At 40.7% G+C, this 25,182-nt stretch overlaps 1 protein-coding gene across 5 annotated transcripts in view; it reads right to left on the bottom strand.

Annotated features, from left to right (window-relative positions):
* ZNF14 (zinc finger protein 14) overlaps positions 1-25,182 on the bottom strand; it is a 299,800-nt gene that overhangs the window by 7,781 nt on the left and 266,837 nt on the right. The gene's annotated exons all lie outside the window — the stretch shown is intronic.

Raw genomic sequence — 25,182 nt, forward strand, 5'->3', positions numbered from 1 at the left:
TACACAATGAGCCTCAGGGCTGCTTCTTGCCAGTTTTTAGCACATACAGGCACACATAATGAAATGATAAAGTGCTAAAAGATTTCTTTTTGGTCAAAGCCCTTGCTAAATAACCTTGAGGAACAGGTTAAGAGCTGCATATTGCACAGGAATTCACTACACTCCACAAAGGTCTGATGGTGAATCTGCCCATGATTATATAATACATAAAGGATTCACAGTGCTTTCCTCCAAAGAATGTAAAACCTCAATTCTCTATTTTCAAGTGGAAGTTTCCTGGCCAGCCACTCCAGAGGCAATCCTCCCAACATCTCTCATTTCTGAGCTCCCATATGGTGCACAGAAGCATAACAGCCCAACCCCAAGTATAGATATATGTAAACTGATGACACCACACACTGTACAAAAGGGTTTATTACTTCCATAATTGAGGTCTCTGGGGAGTAAGGCAGGCCTCTCAAGAAGGCATGAAATGGCTTGAGAGTGCAAGGAAAAAGTACATGGACTTATTTTTTAGTTGAGATTGTGGGTGGACTGAAGAGAGAGTTCACATACAAGGGCAGGAGCTGGCATGAATTGAATCTCTTGTCACTGCGAAAGGAAGGATAACTAAGGCTTTCCTATCATCATGGATACATGTGGGTCACAAGAGGAGGAAGGAGGGATGAGGCTTCAAAGCTGTCAGCAGTCAAACATAAAAAACTGGAGACAGAGACTTTTTTCTTGTTCATTGTATAATGAACTTAGAAACCATCATTCCTAACCTCACAAGAAAAAAAACAAAGAACTGAAGATAAAGAGCAAACCACTGTTTCCAAAATTGGAAAGACAGAAAGAAGCTATTTTGAAATAGCTATTCTTAACAAGGCCTATCCTCAAAAAAGACTATTTCACCAGGGCCTAATGCAAAGACAAAAAAGAATACAACATCTAAGAACTTTGGGACAATGATAGCAGGTGTAATATACACACAATGAGAATACCTGATAGAAAAGCAGAAAGGAACAGAAAAGTAAGTGAAGCAATCATCACTGAGATTTTCCTAACATTAGTGATAGACAGCAAACTGCAGATCCAGGAAGCTAAGAAAAACAAAACATGAAAAACAAGAAAAGAACACAAAAACTGCACTGCCAAGCACATCATTTTCAACTGGAGAAAAATCAAAGACAAAGGGAACATTCTGAAAGAAGCCAGAGGGAAGAAACAAACCTCAGTTTTACTTAAGGATAAGAATTAAATCAGACCTCTTTTCAAAATCTATGCAAGCAAGAAATATCATATAACTGGAATCACACTATATTTATCCTTTGGAATCTGGGTTCTTTCACTTAGCAATAAATATATATATATAAGATTTATCCATGTTGTTGCATATATTAATAGTTCATTACTTTTTATTGCTGAGTAGGACTGCATTGTACAGATGTACTATAATTTATTCATTCACCAGATGACATTTGAGTTGTTTCCAGGTTTTGGTGATTATGAATAAAGCTGCTGTAAACATTCACATACCAAAAACAAACAAAATAACAACAACAAAAAACCCCCAACTATGCAAGCAAGAAGAGAATGGAATGAAATATTTAAAGTGAACAAGGTAAAAAAACACCATCCTACAACTCTGTGTCAAGCAAAATTATTCTTCAAAAGTGAGGGAGAGGGCTTCCCTAGTGGTGCAGTGGTTGAGAGTCCACCTGCCGATGCAGAGGACATGGGTTCGTGTCCCAGTCCAGGAAGATCCCACATGCCGCGGAGTGGCTGGGCCCATGAGCCATGGCCGCTGAGCCTGCACGTCTGGAGCCTGTGCTCCGCAAGGGGAAAGGCCACAACAGTGAGAGGCCCACATACCGCCAAAAAAAAAAAAAAAAAAAGTGAGGGAGAATATTTTGTAATAACCTATATGGGAAAAGAATCTGGAAAGTAATAATATATATATTAATAAAATAACTAAATATATATATAATAACTGAATAACTGCTGTATACCTGAAATGAACACACACTATAAATCAACTATACTTCAATAAAAAAATATTAAAAAGCCGATAAGCCTTTGTAATAAAATAAAAATCTCTAGGACTGCTACATCTCATGAAAAAAAAGTGATGGAGAAATACTTTCTGAGAAAAATTGAGTGACTCTGATATCAATACACCTGGTTTTACAAGAAACAATAAAATAAATTCATTAGAAGGTACAGGCATACCTTGGAGACAATGAGGGTTCAGTTCCAGACTACAACGATAAAGCAAATCACATGAATTTTTTGGTTTGTCAGTGCATATAAAGGTTATGTTTATACTATTCTGTACTGTTACAAGTGCACTAATGTTATGTATAAAAATATAATGTACATATACCTTAATTTAAAAATACTTTATTGCGGGCTTCCCTGGTGGCGCAGTGGTTGAGAGTCCGCCTGCCGATGCAGGGGACTCGGGTTCGTGCCCCGGTCCGGGAAGATCCCACGTGCCGCGGAGCGGCTGGGCCCGTGAGCCACGGCCGCTGAGCCTGCATGTCCGGAGCCTGCGCTCCGCAACGGGAGAGGCCACAACAGTGAGAGGCCCGAAAAAACACTTTATTGCTAAAAAATGCTAACCATCATCAGAGCCTTCAGCAAGTGGTGGCAGTAACATCAAAGATTACTGATCACAGACCACCATAACAAATGTAACAAAAATTTGAAATACTGTGAGAATTACCAAAATGTGACAAGACACACAAAGTGAGCAAATGCTGTTGAAAAAAAAGGTGCCAATAGATTTGCTTCACACAGGGTTACAACCAACCTTCAACTTGCAAAAAATGCATTATCTGTAAAGAGCAATAAAGTGAATTGCAATAAAATAAGCTATGTCTGAAAATGATATAAACAGGTGAAATATTAAAAAAAGGGGACCCTTTAAGAACTGTTCTCAGTTCACTATAGCCTTGTTGGTCTCATGGACACAAGCCCCACTGGTTTTCAAAGCTAGATGTTTTGGGACTTCCCTGGTAGTCTGGTGGTTATAAGACTCTGCCCTTCTACTGCAGCGGGCATGGGTTCCATCCCTGATCAGGGAACTAAGATCCCACATGCTGTGCAGTTGTGCCCCCCACCCCTGAAAGGCTAGATGTTTGAGGGGCTTGTCTTCATGTGTGACTCTTAAAAGCTGGGGTGCCAAGTGTGGGGTCTAAACCCTTTGCTCCTCAAGGAGAAGCTTGGAGTTTTGAGTGTCTTCCTGAAGGTGGGGTGCCATGTGGCCGGGGGGTTGGTTATGGTAAGATTGTGCCTCAGCTTCTACCCACTTTGATGTGGGTGTTCTCATGTGCCCTATGCATAGGGAATCGCCAGTTATGGGCAATGAGAGATGAACTGCTGCATGTTCCTGTACACATGACAACGTCTGCTGCTGCCCTGCTGGATCACATCCCGGGCTCTCCAGACTGTCTCTGCATAGCTAGACTGAGTCCTCTCCCAGGGCCTGTCTGCCTGGGATTCCTGGGGTGCTGCCCTGTGTGCGCAAGGACAATGGTTGCTTCCAGCCGCCCCACCAAGATCACACCCAAGACCCTTGGTCTTTGTGTCCAGACCGAGTCTTTTCCCAGGGCCCAGTTGGCCCAGATCTCCCACCAGGCTGTGGCGTGGAGTGTGCAGGGCCAGAGTATTTGCCCAATTCAGACTGGGGAGTGGCGAGGCAGCAGCTGCCAGTGCCAGGCTCTCTCTGCCCTGATTGCTGACAAGCCAGCATGTGCACAATCCTTGTGAGTAGTGTCTTGGCCTCTCCAGCCCTTCTGACAGTCCCAGTGGTTCTCCGAGCAGCCAAGGGGGCTAGTCTCTCCGCAGGACGCCAAGACTGGGACACACAGATTGTGGCTCCACCTGCTTGCTCCCCAAGGTGAGAGGCTGCCCGTGTGAACCTTCTCTTCCTTTCAGATCCCTCCCAGGGGCACAGATCCCAACCTGATGTCTTTTTTTCTGTCCTACCCAGTTACATGGAGATCTTTCTTGCAGCTTTGGTTGTACAGAAGTTCTTCTGGGGACCTCCCTGGTGGTCCAGCAGTTAAGACTCTGCGCTTCCACTGTAGGGGGTGTGGGTTTGATTTCTGGTTGGGGAACTAAGATCCTGCAAGCTGTGTGGTGTGAGCCAAAAAACAAAACCAAAACGTTCTTCTGCTAGGTTCTAGTTAATTTTCTGTGAGAACTGTAGAAGTATTTTTGATGTGTTTGTAGGGGTAGGTGAGTTCCACATCCTGCTACCCTGTCATCTTGATTCCCCTTTCTCCTTTCAAATTATTAAATTATTATACTATTTGTTATGGTGATCTGTGATCAATGATCTTTGATGTTACTACAATGACTCACTGAAGGCTCAGATGATGATTGGTATTTTTTAGCTCTAAAGCATTTTAAATGTAAGGTATGTACACTTTTTATACATAATACTATTATACAGTTAATAGACCTTAACATAGGGTAAACACAGGTTTATATACACTAGAAAACCAAAATTCATGTGGTAATTGCTTCATTGTGATAACTGCTTTATTAGAGTGGACTGAACCTGCAATATCTCTGAGGTATGCCTGTGGTAGACACACAAAAGATAAAGGTAAAGGAATCTAAGTAGACCAAAAAAGACAAGAATCTAAGCAAGCGAAGAAGACAGGAAAATAGGAATTACAAAACAGCCAGAAGACAGTGAACAAAATAGCAATAAGGACAGAACTATCAATAATTACTTTAAATGTAAAAGAAATAATAAATTCTCCCATCAAAACACAGAGTGACTGAATGGATTAAAAAAAGAAGACTCACCTATATACTGCCTACAAAAGCCTCACTTGAGATAAAAGTGCACACAAAGACTGAAAGAATGGAAAAAAAATTCAATGAAAATGTAGACCAGAAGAAAGCTGGGTTAGCTATACTTATAACAGTCGAAATAGACTTAAAACAAAGACTGTTATAAGGGACAAAAAGGTCATTATATAATGATAAAGCAATAAATCCAATAAGAGGATATAACCTTTGTAAACATTTATGCACCCAAAATAGAAATATCTAAATACATAAAATAAAATTTAACAGATCTAAAGGGAGAAGTAGAAAACCATACAATAACAGAAAGGGACTTTAATACCCCAATTTCATCAGTGGATACATCATTCAGACAAAAAATCAATAAAGAAACACTGCCCCTCAGTAACAAATTAGGCCAGTCATTCTGTCCAAAAGCAACGAAATACACAATCTTCTCAAGGGCACATGGAACATTCTCCAGGAGAGAGCACATGTTAGGCCACAAAACAAGTCTTAATAAATTTAAGATTAAAGTTATATTAAGCACCTTTCCCGACCACAATGCAATACAACTAGAAATCGATTATGAGAAGAAAACTGGAAAATTCACATGTGAAGATTAAACATGATACTGAACAACCAATAGGTTAAAGAAATCAAAAGAGAAATTTTAAAAAGTACCTTGAGACAAATGAACTGGAAATATAGTAGAACCCCATTATCTGTGAGGGATACATTCCAAGACACTGAGTGGATTCCTGAAATCATGAGTAGTACTTAATCCCACAAATATGTTTTTTCCTATACATACACATGCACACACAGTGTGGATACAAAGAACAAAGGGATGATTCATAACCTAGGCAAGATGAAGCAGGATGGCACAAAGTTTTATCACACTCCTCAGGACAATGCACAATACAAAACTTTATTTTAAAAAAATTTTAGGGCTTCCCTGGTGGCGCAGTGGTTGAGAGTCCGCCTGCCGATGCAGGGGACACGGGTTCGTGCCCCGGGGTACAGCAGGATCCCACATGCCACGGAGTGGCTGGGCCCGTGAGCCATGGCCACTGAGCCTGCGCGTCCAGAGCCTGTGCTCCGCAACAGGAGAGGCCACAACAGTGAGAGGCCCACATACCGCAAAAAAAAAAAAAAAAAGGATATCTCCTGGGAGCGAAGCTTGCTGCCATGTCCTGCCCGCTGGCCGCCACACACAGTGGGGTGTTGCTCCAGGACCCTTCAGACAGGGTGAGGTAACACAGACCTTGGAGCCAGATTTGCTGGGTTTGTACCCCAGCCCCAAGAGTTAAGTGCTCTATGGCTTTAGGCAACTCAGGTAGCAAGAATCTCATCAGCACAGAGAGAAAACTTCACTGAAAACTCATTGCAGCTGTGTGGATTAAAGGCTTTTGGTGCTCCAGCCAGGCATTAGGGCTGTGTCTCTGAGGTGAGGGAACCAACTCCAGGAAACTGGTCCACAAGAGACCTCCCAGTTCCACATAATATCAAATGGCGAAAATCTCCCAGAGATCTCATCTCAATGCCAAGACCCAGCTTTACTCAACGACCAGCAAGCTACGGTGCTGGACACCCTATGCCCAACAACTAGCAAGACAGGACTACAGCCCCATCCATCAGCAGAGAGGCTGCCTAAAATCATAATAAGGCTACCGACACCCCAAAACACACCACCAGACATGGACCTGCCCACCAGAAAGACAAGATCCAGCCTCATCCACCAGAACACAGGCACTAGTCCCCTCCACTAGGAAGCCTAACACAACCCACTGAACCAACTTTAGCCACTGGGGACAGACACCAAAAACAACAGGAACTATGAAGCTGCAGCCTGCAAAAAGGAGACCCCAAACACAGTAAGATAAGAAAAATGAGAAGACAGAGAAACACACAGCAGATGAAGGAGCAAGATAAAAACCCACCAGACCTAACAAATGAAGAGGAAATAGGCAGTCTACCTGAAAAAGAATTCAGAATAACGATAGTAAAGATGATTCAAAATCTTGGAAATAGAATTGACAAAATGTAAGAAACATTTAACAAAGACCTAGAAGAAATAAAGAGGAAGCAAGCAACAATGAGCAACACAACAAATTAAATTAAAAACACAATAGATGGGATGAATAGCAGAATAACTGAGGCAAAAAATGGATAAGTAACCTGGGAGATAAAATAGTGGGAATAACTAATGCAGAGCAGAATAAAGAAAAAAGAATGAAAAGAACTGAAGACAGTCTCAGAGACCTCTGGGATAACATTAAATGCACCAACATTCGAATTATAGGGGTCCCAGAAGAAGAAGAGAAAAAGAAAGGGACTGAGAAAATATTTGAAGAGATTATAGTTGAAAACTTCCCTAATATGGGAAAGGAAAGAGTTAATCAAGTCCAGGAAGCACAGAGAGTCCCATACAGGATAAATCCAAGGAGAAACACGCCAAGACATATTAATCAAACTATCAAAAATTACATACAAAGAAAACATATTAAAAGCATCAAGGGAAAAACAACAAATAACACACAAGGGAATCCCCATAAGGTTAACGGCTGATGTTTCAGCAGAAACTCTGCAAGCCAGAAGGGAGTGGCAGGACATATTTAAAGTGATGAAGGAGAAAAACCCACAGCCAAGATTACTCTACCCAGCAAGGATCTCATTCAGATTTAATGGAGAAATTAAAACCTTTCAGACAAGCAAAAGCTGAGAGAGTTCAGCACCACCAAACCAGCTTTACAACAAATGCTAAAGGAACTTCTCTAGGCAAGAAACACAAGAGAAGGAAAAGACCTACAAAAACAAACTTGAAACAATTAAGTAAATGGTCATAGGAACATACATATCGATAATTACCTTATATGTAAATGGATTAAATGCTCCCACCAAAAGACACAGACTGGCTGAATGAATACAAAAACAAGACCCATTTATATGCTGTCTACAAGAGACCCACTTCAGACCTAGGGACACATACAGACTGAAAGTGAGGGGATGGAAAAAGATATTCCATGCAAATGGAAATCAAAAGAAAGCTGGAGTAGCAATTCTCATATCAGACAAAATAGACGTTAACATAAAAACTATCACAAGAGACAAAGAAGGACACTACATAATGATCAAGGGATCGATCCAAGAAGAAGATATAACAATTGTAAATATTTATGCACCCAACATAGGAGCACCTCAATACATAAGGCAAATACTAACAGCCATAAAAAGGGAAATCGACAGTAACACAACCATAGTAGGGGACTTTAACACCCCACTTTCACCAATGGACAGATCGTCCAAAATGAAAATAGATAAGGAAACAAAAGTTTTAAATGATACATTAAACAATATGGACTTCATTGATATTTATAGGACATTCCATCCAAAAACAACAGAATACACTTTCTTCTCAAGTGCTCATGGAACATTCTCCAGGATATATCATAGCTTGGGTCACATATCTAGCCTTGGTAACTTTTTTTTTTTTGTGGTATGCGGGCCTCACTGTTGTGGTCTCTCCTGTTGTGGAGCACAGGCTCCGGACGCTCAGGCTCAGCGGCCATGGCTCACGGGCCCAGCCGCTCCGCGGCATGTGGGATCTTCCCAGACCAGGGCACGAACCCGTGTCCCGTGCATCGGCAGGCGGATTCTCAACCACTGCGCCACCAGGGAAGCCCTAGCCTTGGTAAATTTAAGAAAATTGAAATCGTATCAAGTATCTTTTCCGACCATGCTATGAGACTAGATATCAATTACAGGAAAAGATCTGTAAAAAATACAAACACATGGAGGCTAAACAATACACTACTTAATAACGAAGTGATCACTGAAGAAATCAAAGAGGAAACCAAAAAGTACTTAGAAACAGATGACAATGGAGACACGACGACCCAAAACCTATGGGATACAGCAAAAGCAGTTTTAAGAGGGAAGTTTATAGCAATACAATCATACCTTAAGAAACAGGAAACATCTCGAATAAACAACCTAACTTTGCACCTAAAGCAATTAGAGAAAGAAGAACAAAAAAAAAACGCCCAAATTTAGCAGAAGGAAAGAAATCATAAAGATCAGATCAGAAATAAATGAAAAAAAATGAAGGAAATGATAGCAAAGATCAATAAAACTAAAAGCTGGTTTTTTGAGAAGATAAACAAAATTGATAAACCATTAGCCAGACTCATCAAGAAAAAACGGAGGGGACTCAAATCAATAGAATTAGAAATGAAAAAGGAGATGTAACAACTGACACTGCAGAAATACAAAAGATTATTAGAGATTACTACAAGCAACTGTATGCCAATAAAATGGACAACCTGGAAGAAATGGACAAATTCTTAGAAATGCACAAGGTGCCGAGACTGAACGAGGAAGAAATAGGAAAATATGAACAGACCAATCACAAGCACTGAAATTGAAACTGTGATTAAATATCTTCCAACCAACAAAAGCCCAGGACCAGATGGCTTCACAGGCGAATTCTATCAAACATTTAGAGAAAAGCTAACACCTATCCTTCTCAAACTATTCCAACAGATAGCAGAGGGAGGAACACTCCCAAGCTCATTCTATGAGGCCACCATCACCCTGATACCAAATCCAGACAAAGACATCACAAAGAAAGAAAACTACAGGCCAATATCACTGATGAACATAGATGCAAAAATCCTCAACAAAGTACTAGCAAACAGAATACAACAGCAAATTAAAAGGATCATACACCATGATCAAGTGGGGTTTATTCCAGGAATGCAAGGATTCTTCAATATACGCAAATCAATCAACGTGATACACCATATCAACAAACTGAAGGAGAAAAACCATGATCATCTCAACAGATGCAGAGAAAGCTTTTGACAAAATTCAACACCCATTTATGATAAAAAGCCTGCAGAAAGTAGGCATAGAGGGAACTTTCCTCAACATAATAAAGGCCATATATGACAAACCCACAGCCAGCATTGTTCTCAATGGTGAAAAACTGAAACCATTTCCACTAAGATCAGGAACAAGACAAGGTTGCCCACTCTCACCACTATTATTCAATAGTTTTGGAAGTTCTAGCCACAGCAATCAGAGAAGAAAAGGAAATAAAAGGAATCCAAATTGGAGAAAAGAAAGTAAAGCTGTCACTGTTTGCAGATAACATGATATTATACATACAGAATCCTAAGGATGCTACCAGAAAACTACTAGAGCTAATCAATGAATTTGGTAAAGTAGCAGGATACAAAATTAATGCACAGAAGGTGAGGGAGAAGATGGCGGAAGAGTAAGACGCGGAGATCACTCTTCCTCCTCACAGATACATCAGAAATACATCTACACGTGGAACTTCTCCTATAGAACACCCACCGAACGCTGGCAGAAGACCTCAGACCTCAGACCTCAGGCAAGAAACCCCCCCACGTACCTTGTTAGGGCAAAAGAAAAAAGAATAAACAGAGACAAAAGAATAGGGACGGGACCTGCACCAGTGGGAGGGAGCCGAGAGGGAGGAAAGGTTCCCGCACACTAGAAGCCCCTTCGCGGGCGGAGACTGCGGGTGGCGGAGTGGGAAGCTTCAGAGCCGCGGAGGAGACCACAGCCAACAGGGTGTGGAGGGCAAAGCGGAGAGATTCCCGCACAGAGGATCGGTGCCGATCAGCACTCACCAGCGCGAGAGGCTTGTCTGCTCATCCGCCGCGGCGGGCGGGGCTGGGAACTGAGCCTCGGGCGGATCCCAGGGAAAGGTCTGGAGTTGGCAGAGCGAAAACAGCCTGAAGGGGTTAGCGCACCACGGCTGGCCGGGAGGGAGTTCGGGAGAAGTCTGGAGCTGCCGAAGAGGCAAGAGACCTTTTCTTCCCTCTTTACCTCCTGCTGCGCGAGGAGAGGGGTTTAAGCGTGCCGCTTAAAGGAGCTCCAGAAACGGGCGCGGAGCTGCCGAAGAGACAAGAGACTTTTTCTTGCCTCTTCGCTTCCTGGGGCGCGAGGAAAGGGAATTAAGGGCACCACATAAAGGAGCCCCAGAAACAGGCGCGAGCTGCGGCTGTCGGCGCGGACAACAGAGACGGGTGTGGGGCGCTACGGTTGCTGCTGCCGCCACCAAGAGGCCTGTGTGCGAGCGCAGGTCACTCTCCACACCGCCCCTCCCGGGAGCCTGTGCAGCCCGCCAGCGCCGGGGTCCCGGGATCCTGGGACAGCTTCCCCGGGAGAACGCGCGGCGTGCCTCGGGCCGGTGTAGCGTCACGCCGGCCTCTGCTGCCACGGACTCGCCCCACATCCGTGCCCCCCCACCCACCGCCTGAGTGAGCCAGAGCCCCCGAATCAACTGCTCCGTTAACGCTGCTCCTTTGACCCCGCCCTCTCTGAGCGAAGGGCAGAGGCCCTCGGACAACCTGCGCACAGAGGCGGGGCCAGGTCCAGGGCTGAGCCCCAGGAGCTGTGCGAACAAAGAGAGGGGGTGGGGTGGTCCCTCCCAGCAGCCTCAGAAACAGCAGGTTAAAGCTCCACAGTCAGCTTGAAGTGCCCTGCATCTGTGGAAAACCTGAATAGACAGCGAAATATCCCAGGTTGAGGAAGTGGACTTTGGGAGCAAGATATACTATTATTTTCCCCTTTTTTCTTTTTGTGAGTGTGTATGTGGGTGCTGCTGTGTGAGATTTTGTCTGTGTAGCTTTGTTTTCACCATTTGTCCTGGGGTTAGACTGACCATTTTTTTTTTTCTTTAATAGAAATTTTTCTTCTTAATAATTATTTTGTTATTTTAATAACTGTATTTTACCCTACTTTATTTTGTCTTCTCCCCTTTCTTTCTTCCTTTCTTCCCTCCTTTTCCTATTTCCCTCCTTCCTTCCTTCCTCCCTTCCTTCCTTCCTCCCTTCCTTCCTTTATTCCCTCCTTCCTTCCTCCCTTCCTTTCTTTATTCCCTCCTTCCTTCCTCCCTTCCTTTCTTCCTCCCTCCCTTCCTTCCTTTATTCCCTCCTTCCTTCCTCCCTTCCTTTCTTCCTCCCTCCCTTCCTTCCTTTATTCCCTCCTTCCTTCCTCCCTTCCTTTCTTCCTCCCTCCCTTCCTTTCTTCCTCCCTCTCTTCCTTTATTCCTCCCTCCCTTCTTTATTCCCTCCTTCCTTCTTCCCTTCCTTTCTTCCTCCCTCCCTTCCTTTTATTCCCTCCTTCCTTCCTCCCTCCCTCCCTTCCTTTTTTTATTCCCTCCTTCCTTCCTCCCTCCCTTCCTTTCTTTATTCCCTCCTTCCTTCCTCCCTTCCTTTCTTCCTCCCTCCCTTCCTTTCTTCCTCCCTCCCTTGCTTTCTTTATTCCCTCCTTCCTTCCTCCCTTCCTTTCTTCCTCCCTTCCTTCCTTTATTCCCTCCTTCCTTCCTCCCTTCCTTTCTTTATTCCCTCCTTCCTTCCTCCCTTCCTTTCTTCCTCCCTCCCTTACTTTCTTCCTTCCTTCCCTCCCTTCCTCCTTTCTTCCTTCCTTTCTTGACTTTCTACTTTTTTCTCCCTTTTGTTTTGAGCCGTGTGGATTAAAGGCTCTTGGCACTCCAGCCAGGTGTCAAGGCTGTGTCTCTGAGGTGGGAGAACTAACCTCAGGACACTGGTCCACAAGAGACCTCTCAGCTCCACGTAATATCAAACGGCGAAAATCTCCCAGAGATCTCCATCTCAACACCAAGACCCAGATTCACTCAAGGACCAGCAACGAACAGTGCTGGACACCCTATCCCCAACAAAGAGCGAGACAGGTCTACAGCCCCATCCATTAGCAGAGAGGCGGCCTAGAATCACAGTAAGGCTACCGACATCCCCATACACGCCCCCAGACGTGGACCTACCCACCAGGGAGACGGGATCCAGCCTCATCCACCAGAACAGGGGAACTGGTCCCCCCAACCAGGAAACCTGCTCAACCCACTGAACCAACCTCAGCCACTGGGGACAGCCACCAAAAATAGATAGAAATTCGAACCTGCAGCCTACAAAAGGGAGACCCCAAACACAGTAAGATAAGCAAAATGAGAAGACAGAAAAACACACAGCAGATGAAGGAACAAGATAAAAACACACCAGACCTAACAGATGAAGAGGTAATAGCCAATCTACCTGAAAGAGAATTTAGAATAATGATGGTGAAGATGATGCAAAATCTTGGAAATAGAATAGACAAATTGCAAGAATCAGTTAACAAGGACCTAGAAGAAATAAAGAGGAAGCAAGTAACGATGAGCAACACAATAAATGAAATGAAAAATACTCTAGACGGGATCAGTAGCAGAATAACGGAGGCAGAAGGACGGATAAGTGACCTGGAAGATAAAATAGTGGAAATAACTACTGCAGAGCAGAAGAAAGAAAAAAGAATGAAAAGAACTGAGGACAGTCTCAGAGATCTCTGGGACAACATTAAACGCACCAACATTCGAATCATAGGGGTCCCAGAAGAAGAAGAGAAAAAGAAAGGGACTGAGAAAATATTTGAAGAGATTATAGTTGAAAACTTCCCTAATATAGGAAAGGAAATAGTCAACCAAGTCCAGGAAGCACAGAGAGTCCCATACAGGATAAACCCAAGGATAAACACGCCGAGACACATAATAATCAAACTGTCAAAAATTAAATACAAAGAAAACATATTAAAAGCAGCAAGGGAAAAACAACAAATAACACACAAGGGAATCCCCATAAGGCTAACATCTGATCTTTCAGCAGAAACTCTACAAGCCAGAAGGGAGTGGCAGGACATATTTAAAGTGATGAAGGAAAAAAACCTACAACCAAGGCTACTCTACCCAGCAAGGATCTCATTCAGATTTGATGGAGAAATTAAAACCTTTACAGACAAGCAAAAGCTGAGAGAGTACAGCACCACCAAACCAGCTTTACAACAAATGCTAAAGGACCTTCTCTAAGCAAGAAACATAAGAGAAGGAAAAGACCTACAAGAACAACCTGAAACAATTAAGTAAATGGTAATAGGAACGCACATATCAATAATTACCTTAAATGTAAATGGATTAAATGCTCCCACCAAAAGACACAGACTGGCTGAATGGATACAAAAACAGGACCCATATATATGCTGTCTACAAGAGACCCACTTCAGACCTAGGGACACTTACAGGCTGAAAGTGAGGGGATGGAAAAAGATATTCCATGCAAATGGAAATCAGAAGAAAGCTGGAGTAGCAATTCTCATATCAGACAAAATAGACTTTAAAATAAAAACTATTACAAGAGACAAAGAAGGACACTACATAATGACCAAGGGATCGATCCATGAAGAAGATATAACAATTGTAAATATTTATGCACCCAACATAGAAGCAACTCAATACATAAGGCAAATACTAACAGCCATAAAAGGGGAAATCGACAGTAACACAATCATAGTAGGGGACTTTAACACCCCACTTTCACCAATGGACAGATCATCCAAAATGAAAATAAATAAAGAAACACAAGCTTTAAATGATACATTATACAAGATGGATTTACTTGATATTTATAGGACATTCCATCCAAAAACAACAGAATACACATTTTTCTCAAGTGCCCATGGAACATTCTCCAGGATAGATCATATCTTGGGTCACAAATCTAGCCTTGGCAAATTTAAGAAAATTGAAATCGTATCAAGTATCTTTTCTGACCACAACGCTATGAGACTAGATATCAATTACAGGAAAAGATCTGTAAAAAATACAAGCACATGGAGGCTAAACAATACACTACTTAATAACGAAGTGATCACTGAAGAAATCAAAGAGGAAATCAAAAAGTACTTAGAAACAAATGACAATGGAGACACGACGACCCAAAACCTATGGGATACAGCAAAAGCAGTTCTAAGAGGGAAGTTTATAACAATACAATCATACCTTAAGAAACAGGAAGCAACTCGAATAAACAACTTAACTTTGCACCTAAAGCAATTAGAGAAGGAAGAACAAAAAAACCCCAAATTTAGCAGAAGGAAAGAAATCATAAAGATCAGATCAGAAATTAATGAAAAAGAAATGAAGGAAACAATAGCAAAGATCAATAAAAGTAAAAGCTGGTTCTTTGAGAAGATAAATAAAATTGATAAACCATTAGCCAGACTCATCAAGAAAAAAAGGGAGAAGACTCAAATCAATAGAATTAGAAATGAAAAAGGAGATGTAACAACTGACTCTGCAGAAATACAAAAGATTATTAGAGATTACTACAAGCAACTCTATGGCAATAAAATGGACAACCTGGAAGAAATGGACAAATTCTTAGAAATGCACAACCTGCCAAGACTGAACCAGGAAGAAATAGAAAACATGAACAGACCAATCACAAGCACTGAAATTGAAACTGTGATTAAAAATCTTCCAACAAACAAAAGCCCAGGACCAGATGGCTTCACAGGCGAATTCTATCAAACATTTAGAGAAGAGCTAACACCTATCCTTCTGAAACTCTTCCAAAAGATAGCAGAGGTAGGAACACTCCCAAACTCATTCTATGAGGCCACCATCACCCTGATACCAAAACCAGACAAAGACGTCACAAAGAAAGAAAACTATAGGCCAACATCACTGATGAACATAGATGCAAAAATCCTCAACAAAATACTAGCAAACAGAATCCAACAGCACATTAAAAGGATCATACACCATGATCAAGTGGGGTTTATTCCAGGAATGCAAGGATTCTTCAATATACGCAAATCAATCAACGTGATACACCATATCAACAAACTGAAGGAGAAAAACCATATGATCATCTCAATAGATGCAGAGAAAGCTTTTGACAAAATTCAACACCCATTTATGATAAAAACCCTGCAGAAAGTAGGCATAGAGGGAACTTTCCTCAATATAATAAAGGCCATATATGACAAACCCACAGCCAGCATCGTTCTCAATGGTGAAAAACTGAAACCATTTCCACTAAGATCAGGAACAAGACAAGGTTGCCCACTCTCACCACTCTTATTCAACATAGTTTTGGAAGTTCTAGCCACAGCAATCAGAGGTAAAAAAAGAAATAAAAGGAATCCAAATAGGAAAAGAAGAAGTAAAGCTGTCACTGTTTGCAGATGACATGATACTATATATAGAGAATACTAAGGATGCTACCAGAAAACTACTAGAACTAATCAATGAATTTGGTAAAGTAGCAGGATACAAAGTTAATGCACAGAAATCTCTGGCATTCTTATACACTAATGATGAAAAATCTGAGAATGAAATTAAGAAAATACTCCCATTTACCATTGCAACAAAAAGAATAAAATATCTAGGAATAAACCTACCTAAGGAGACAAAAGACTTGTATTGCAGAAAACTATAAGACACTGATGAAAGAAATTAAAGATGATACAAATAGGTGGAGAAATATACCATGTCTACATAGTGAAAATGACTGTATTACCCAAAGCAATATACAGATTCAATGCAATCCCTATCAAATTGCCACTGGCATTTTTTACAGAACTAGAAAAAAGAATTTCACAATTTGTATGGAAACACAAAAGACCCCGAATAGCCAAAGCAATCTTGAGAACGAAAAATGGAGCTGGAGGAATCAGGCTCCCTGACTTCAGACTATACTACAAGGCCACAGTAATCAAGACAGTATGGTACTGGCACAAAAACAGAAATATAGATCAATGGAACAGGATAGAAAGCCCAGAGATAAACCCACACACATATGGTCACCTTATCTTTGATAAAGGAGGCAAGAATATACTTTGGAGAAAAGACAGCCTCTTCAATAAGTGGTGCTGGGAAAACTGGACAGCTACCTGTAGAAGTATGAAATTAGAACACTCCCTAACACCATACACAAAAATAAACTCAAAATGGGTTAAAGACCTAAATGTAAGGCCAGACACTATCAAACTCTTAGAGGAAAACATAGGCAGAACACTCTATGACATCAATCACAGCAAGATCCTTTTTGACCCATCTCCTAGAGAAATGGAAATAAAAACAAAAATAAACAAATGGGATCTAATGAAACTTAAAAGCTTTTGCACAGCAAAGGATACCATAAACAAGACCAAAAGACAACCCTCAGAATGGGAGAAAATATTTGCAAATGAAGCAACTGACAAAGGATTAATATCCAAAATTTATAAGCAACTCATGCAGCTCAATAACAAAAAAACAAACAGCCCAATCCAAAAATGGGCAGAAGAACTAAATAGACATTTCTCCAAAGAAGATAAACAGATAGCCAACAAACACATGAAAGAACGCTCAACATCATTAATCATTAGAGAAATGCAAATCAAAACTACAATGAGATATCATCTCACACCGGCCAGATTGGCCATCATCAAAAACTCTAGAAACAATAAATGCTGGAGAGGGTGTGGAGAAAAGGGAACACTCTTGAACTGCTGGTGGGAATGTAAAATGATACAGCCACTATGGAGAACAGTATGGAGGTTCCTTAAAAAACTACAAATAGAACTACCATATGACCCAGCAATCCCACTACTGGGCATATACCCTGAGAAAACCATAATTCAAAAAGAGTCATGTACCAAAATGTTTATTGCAGCTCTATTTACGATACCCAGGACATGGAAGCAACCTAAGTGTCCATCAACAGATGAATGGATAAAGAAGATGTGGCACATATATACAATGGAATATTACTCAGCCATAAAAAGAAATGAAACTGAGTTATTTGTAATGAGGTGGATAGACCTGGAATCTGTCATACAGAGTGAAGTAAGTCAGAAGGACAAAAACAAATACCGTATGCTAACACATATATATGGAATCTAAAAAAAAAATATGTTATGAAGAGATTAGTGGTAGGAGGGAATAAAACACAGACCTACTAGAGCATGGACTTGAGGATATGGGGAGGGGGAAGGGTAAGCTGTGACGATGTGAGAGAGTGGCAGGGACATATACACACTACCAAATGTAAATTAGATAGCTAGTGGGAAGCTACAGCATAGCACAGGGAGTTCACCTCTGTACTTAGTGACCACCTAGAGGGGTGGGATAGGGAGGGTGGGAGGGAGGGTGACAAAAGAGGGAAGAGTTATGGGAACATATGTATATGCGTAACTGATACACTTTGTTGTAAAAGAGAAACTAACACACTATTGTAAAACAGTTATACTCAAATAAAGATGTTTAAAAAAAAAATTAATGCACAGAAGTCTCTGGCGTTCTTATACACTAATGATAAAAAATATGAGAGTGAAATTAAGAAAACACTCCCATTTACCATTGCAACAAAAAGAATAAAATATCTAGGAATAAGCCTACCTAAGGAGACAAAAGACCTGTATCCAGAAAACAGTAAGACACTGATGAAAGAAATTAAAGATGATACAAATAGATGGAGAGATATACCATGTTCTTGGATTGGAAGAATCAACATTGTGAAAATGACTCTACTGCCCAAAGCAATCTACAGATTCAATGCAATCCCTATCAAATTACCACTGGCATTTTTTTTTGTTTGTTTACAGAACTAGAACAAAAAACTTCACAACTTGTATGGAAACACAAAAGTCTCTGAATAGCCAAAGCAATCTTGAGAACGAAAAATGGAGCTAGAGGAATCAGGCTCCCTGACTTCAGACTATACTACAAAGCTACAGTAATCAAGACAGTATGGTACAAGCACAAAAACAGAAATATAGATCAATGGAACAGGAGAGAAAGTCCAGAGATAAACCTACACACATACGGCCACCTTATCTTTGACAAAGGAAGCAAGAATATACAGTGGAGAAAAGACAGCCTCTTCAATAAGTGGTGCTGGGAAAACTGGACAGCTACATGTAAAAGTATGAAATTAGAACACTCCCTAACACCATACACAAAAATAAACTCAAAATGGGTTAAAGACCTACATAGAAGGCCAAACACTATCAAACTCTTAGAAGAAAACATAGGCAGAACACTCTATGACATAAATCACAGCAATATCCTTTCTGACTCACCTCCTAGAGAAATGGAAATAAAAACAAAAATAAACAAATGGGATCTAATAAAATTTAAAAGCTTTTGCACAGCAAAGGATACTATAAACAAGACCAAAAGACAACCCTCAGAATGGGAGAAAATAGTTGCAAATGAAGCAACTGACAAAGGATTAATTTCCAAAATTTATAAGCAACTCATGCAGTTCAATAACAAAAAACAAACAACCCAATCCAAAAATGGGCAGAACTAAATAGACATTTCTCCAAAGAAGATATACAGATTGCCAACAAACACATGAAAAAATGCTCAACATCATTAATCATTAGAGAAATGCAACTCAAAACTACAATGAGATATCATCTCACACCGGCCAGATTGGCCATCATCAAAAACTCTAGAAACAATAAATGCTGGAGAGGGTGTGGAGAAAAGGGAACATTCTTGCACTGCTGGTGGGAATGTAAATTGATACAGCCACTATGGAGAACAGTATGGAGTTTCCTTAAAAAACTACAACTAGAACTACCATACGACCCAGCAATCCCACTACTGGGCATATACCCTGAGAAAACCATAATTCAAAAAGAGTCATGTACCAAAGTGTTCATTGCAGCTCTATTTACGATACCCAGGACATGGAAGCAACCTAAGTGTCTATCAACAGATGAATGGATAAAGAAGATGTGGCAAATATATACAATGGAATATTACTCAGCCATAAAAAGAAATGAAACTGAGTTATTTGTAGTGAGGTGGATGGCTAGACCTGGAGTCTGTCATACAGAGTGAAATAAGTCAGAAGGAGAAAAACAAATACCATATGCTAACACATATATATGGAATCTAAGAAAAAATGTCACGAAGAGACTAGGGGTAGAACGGGAATATAACACAGATCTACTTGAGGATATGGGGAGGGGGTAGGGTAAGCTGTGACGAAGTGAGAGAGTGGCATGCACATATATACACTACCAAATGTAGGGTGGATAGCTAGTGGGAAGCAGCCGCATGGCACAGGGAGATCAGCTAGGTGGTTTGTGACCACCTAGAGGTGTGGGATAGGGAGAGTGGGAGAGAGGGAGACACAAGAGGGAAGAGATATGGGAACATATGTATATGTATAACTGATTCACTTTCTTGAAAAGCAGAAACTAACACACCATTGTAAAGCAATTATACTCCAATAAAGATGTTAAAAATGTTTAAAGTATTTTAAAATTTTTATTTCTGTAATTTTCCGTTTAATAGTTTCAGAACACAGCTGACTGCATATAACTGAAACTGTAAAAAGCAAAACTGCAGATAATGGGGGACTATTGTGCAATATACTGAAACTTACAGGATGCAGCAAAAGCATTTCCAAGAGGAAAGTTCATAGTGACACTGATAAATCAAGAAACAAAGACCTAAAAAAACCTAACTTTACATCTCAAGGAACTAGAAAAAAAAAGAAAAAAACGCCAAAGTTAATAAAATGAAGGAAATAAAGATCATAGTGGAAACAAATGAAAAAGACTAAAAGGAGAGTGAAAAAAGAATCAATGAAACTAAGAGCTTTTAAAATATAAGACAGATATCCAGTAGAGATGGTGGAGAAATAAGATGCGAAGATCACCTTCCTCCGCACAAATACACCCAAAATACATCTATACGTGGAACAACTCCTAGAGAACACCTACTAAATGCTGCCAGAAGACCTAAGACTTCCCAGAGAGCAAGAAACTCCCCACGTACCTGGCCGGGTGGCTGACAGGGTCTTGGTGCTCCAGCCTGGTGCCAGGCCTGAGCCTCTGAGGTGAGAGAGCCGAGTTCAGTACACTGGACCACCAGAGACCTCCCGGCCCCATGTAATATCAATCGGCGAGAGCTCTCCCAGAGATCTCTGTCTCAATCCTAAGACCCAGCTCCACTCAACGGCCAGCAAGCTCCAGTGCTGGACACCCCATGCCTAACAACTAGCAAGAAAGGAACACAACCCAACCCATTAGCAGAGAGACTGCCTAATATCACACTAAGTTCAGACACCCCAAAATACACTACTGGACACGGCCCTGCCCACCAGAAAAACAAGATACAGCCCCACCCACCGGGCACCAGTCTTCTCTACCAGGAAGCCTACACAAGCCCCTGAACCAACCTTACCCACTGGGGGCAGACACCAAAAACAATATGAACTACGAACCTGTAGCCTGCAAAAAAAAAACCAAACACAGTAAGTTAAACAAAATGAGAAGACAGAGAAATATGCAGCAGATGAAGGAGCAAGGCAGAAACACACCAGACCAAACAAATGAAGAGGAAATAGGCAGCCTATCTGAAAAAGAATTCAGAGTAATGATAGAAAAGATGATCTAAAATCTTGGAAATAGAATGAAGAAAATACAAGAAATGTTTAACAAGGACTTAGAAGGACGAAAGAGCTTCCCTGGTGGCACAGTGGTTGAGAATCTGCCTGCTAATGCAGGAGACACGGGTTCGAGCCCCGGTCTGGGAGGATCCCACATGCCGCAGAGCAACTAGGCCTGTGAGCCACAACTACTGAGCCTGCGCGTCTGGAGCCTGTGCTCTGCAACAAGAGAGGCCGCGATAGTGAGAGGTCCGCGCGCCGCGATGAAGAGTGGCCCCTGCTCACCACAACTAGAGAAAGCCCTCACACAGAAACAAAGATGCAACACAGCAAAAATAATTACCTAATAAACTCCTACCCCCAACACCTTCTTTAAAAAAAAAAGGACTAAAGAGCTAACAAATAACGATGAACACCAAATAAATGCAATTTAAAATTCTCTAGAAAGATTCAATAGCAGAATAAATGAGGCAGAAGAAAGGATAAGTAACCTGGAAGGTAAAATAGTGGAAATAATAGCTGCAGAGCAGAATAAAGAGAAAAAAGAATGAAAAGAATCAGGACAGTGTCATAGACCTCTGGGACATGAAATGCACCAACATTCGAATTATAGGGGTCCCAGAAGAAGAGGAGAAAAAGAAAGGGCTTGAGAAAATATTTGAAGATATTATAGTTGAAAACTTCCCTAACATGGGAAAGGAAACAGTCAATCAAGTCCAGGAAGCAGAGAGAGTCCCATGCAAGATAAATCCAAGGAGAAACACACCAAGACACATATTAATCAAACTATCAAAAATTATATACAAAGAAAAAAATATTAAAAGCAGCAAGGGAAAAACAATAAATAACATACAAGGGAATCTCCATAAGGTTAACAGCTGATCTTTCAGCAGAAACTGCAAGCCAGAAGGGAGTGGCAGGACATGTTTAAAGTGATGAAAGGGAAATGCCTACAATGAAGATTACTCTACCAACCAAGGATCTCATTCAGATTAGACAGAGAAATTAAAACCTTTACAGACAACCAAAAGCTAAGAGAAATCAGCACCACCAAACCAAGTTTACAACAAATGTTAAAGGAACTTCTTTAGGCAGGAAACACAAGAGAAGGAAAAGACATAAAAAACAAACCCGAAACAGTTAAGAACATGGTAACAGGAACATACACATCAATAATTACCTTAAATGTAAATGGATTAAATGCTCCAACCAAAAGACACAGACTGGCTGAATGGATGCGAAAACAAGACCCATTTATATTCTGTCTACAAGAGACCCACTTCAGACCTAGGGACACATACAGACTGTAAGTGAGGGGATGGAAAAAGGTATTCCATGCAAATGGAAATCAAAAGAAAGCTGGAGTAGCAATTCTCGTATCAGACAAAATAGACGTTAACATAAAAACTATCACAAGAGACAAAGAAGGACACTACATAATGATCAAGGGATCGATCCATGAAGAAGATATAACAATTGTAAATATTTATGCACCCAACATAGGAGCACCTCAATACATAAGGCAAATACTAACAGCCATAGGGCTTCCCTGGTGGCGCAGTGGTTGAGAATCCGCCTGCTGATGCAGGGGACACGGGTTCGTGCCCCGGTCCGGGAAGATCCCACATGCCATGGAGTGGCTGGGCCCGTGAGCCCTGGCCGCTGAGACTGTGCGTCCGGAGCCTGTGCTCCGCAACGGGAGAGGCCACAACAGTGAGAGGCCCGCATACCACAAAAAAAACAAAACAAACAAACAAAAAAACAGCCATAAAAGGGGAAATCGACAGTAACACAACCATAGTAGGGGACTTTAACACCCCACTTTCACCAATGGACAGATCATCCAAAATGAAAATAGATAAGGAAACAAAAGTTTACAAAAGTTTTAAATGATACATTAAACAATATGGACTTAATTGATATTTATAGGACATTCCATCCAAAAACAACAGAATACACTTTCTTCTCAAGTGCTCATGGAACATTCTCCAGGATACATCATAGCTTGGGTCACAAATCAAGCCTTGGTAAATTTAAGAAAATTGAAATCCTATCAGGTATCTTTTCCGACCACAATGTTATGAGACTAGATATCAATTACAGGAAAAAATCTGTAAAAAATACAAACACATGGAGGCAAAACAATACACTACTTAATAACCAAGAGATCTCTGAAGAAATCAAAGAGGAAATCTAAAAATACCTAGAAACAAATGACAATGAAAACACAACAACCCCAAACCTATGGGATGCAGAAAAAGCAATTCTAGGAGGGAAGTTTATAGCAATACAATCCTACCTCAAGAAACAAGAAACAAGCAATACAATCCTACCTCAAATGAACAACCTAACCTTACACCTAAAGCAATTAAAGAAAAAACAAAACAACCCCGAAGTTAGCAGAAAAAAAGAAATCATAAATATTAGATCAGAAATAAGTGAAAAAGAAATGAAGGAAATGTTAGCAAAGATCAATAAAAGTAAAAGCTGGTTCTTTGAGAAGATAAACAAAATTGATAAAACATTAGCCAGACTCATCAAGAAAAAAAGGGAGCAAACTCAAATCAACAGAATTAGAAATGAAAAAGGAAAAGTAACAACTGACACTGCACAAATACAAAGGATCATGAGAGACAACTACAAGCAACTATATGCGAATAAAATGGACAACCTGGAAGAAATGGACAAATTCTTAGAAAAGTACAACCTTCCAAGACTGAACCAGGAAGAAATAGAAAATATAAACAGGCCACTTACAAGCACTGAAATGGAAATTGTGACTAAAACTCTTCCAACAAACAAAAGCCCAGGACCAGATGGCTTCACAGGCGAATTCTATCAAATATTTAGAGAAGAGCTAATACCTATTCTTCTCCAACTCTTCCAAAACATAGCAGAGGGGAGGACTCCTGATAGAAAAACCAGACAAAAATGTCACAAAAAAAGAAAACTATAGGCCAATATCACTGATGACCATAGAAGCAAAAATCCTCAACTAAATACTAGCAAACAGAATCAAAAAGCACTTTAAAAGGATCACACACCATGATCAAGTGGGGTTTATCCCAGGAATGCAAGGATTCTTCAATATATGCAAATCAATCAACGTGATATACCATATCAACAAACTGAAGGAGAAAAACCATATGATCATCTCAATAGATGCAGAGAAAACTTTTGACAAAATTCAACACCCATTTATGATAAAAACCCTGCAGAAAGTAGGCATAGAGGGAACTTTCCTCAATATAATAAAGGCAATATATGACAAACCCACAGCCAGCATTGTTCTCAATGGTGAAAAACTGAAACCATTTCCACGAAGATCAGGAACAAGACAAGGTTGCCCACTCTCACCACTCTTATTCAACATAGTTTTGGAAGTTCTAGCCACAGCAATCAGAGAAAATAAAGAAATAAAAGGAATCCAAATAGGAAAAGAAGAAGTAAAGCTGTCACTGTTTGCAGATGACATGATACTATACATAGAGAATACTAAGGATGCTACCAGAAAACTACTAGAACTAATCAATGAATTTGGTAAAGTAGCAGGATACAAAATTAATGCACAGAAATCTCTGGCTTTCTTATACACTAATGATGAAAAATCTGAGAATGAAATTAAGAAAACACTCCCATTTACCACTGCAACAAAAAGAATAAAATATCTAGGAATAAACCTACCTCAGGAGACAAAAGACTTGTATGCAGAAAACTATAAGACACTGATGAAAGAAATTAAAGATGATACAAATAGGTGGAGAAATATACCATGTTCTTGGATTGGAAGAATCAACATTGTGAAAATGACTCTACTACCCAAAGCAATCTACCGATTCAATGCAATCCCTATCAAATTACCACTGGCATTTTTTACAGAACTAGAACAAAAAATTTCACAATTTGTATGGAAACACAAAAGACCCCGAATAGCCAAAGCAATCTTGAGAACGAAAAATGGAGCTGGAGGAATCAGGCTCCCTGACTTCAGACTATACTACAAGGCCACAGTAATCAAGACAGTATGGTACTGGCACAAAAACAGAAATATAGATCAATGGAACAGGATAGAAAGCCCAGAGATAAACCCACACACATATGGTCACCTTATCTTTGATAAAGGAGGGAAGGA

The sequence above is a fragment of the Kogia breviceps genome, chromosome 4, assembly GCF_026419965.1.
Source record: "Kogia breviceps isolate mKogBre1 chromosome 4, mKogBre1 haplotype 1, whole genome shotgun sequence".
Classification (NCBI taxonomy): Eukaryota; Metazoa; Chordata; class Mammalia; order Artiodactyla; family Physeteridae; genus Kogia; species Kogia breviceps.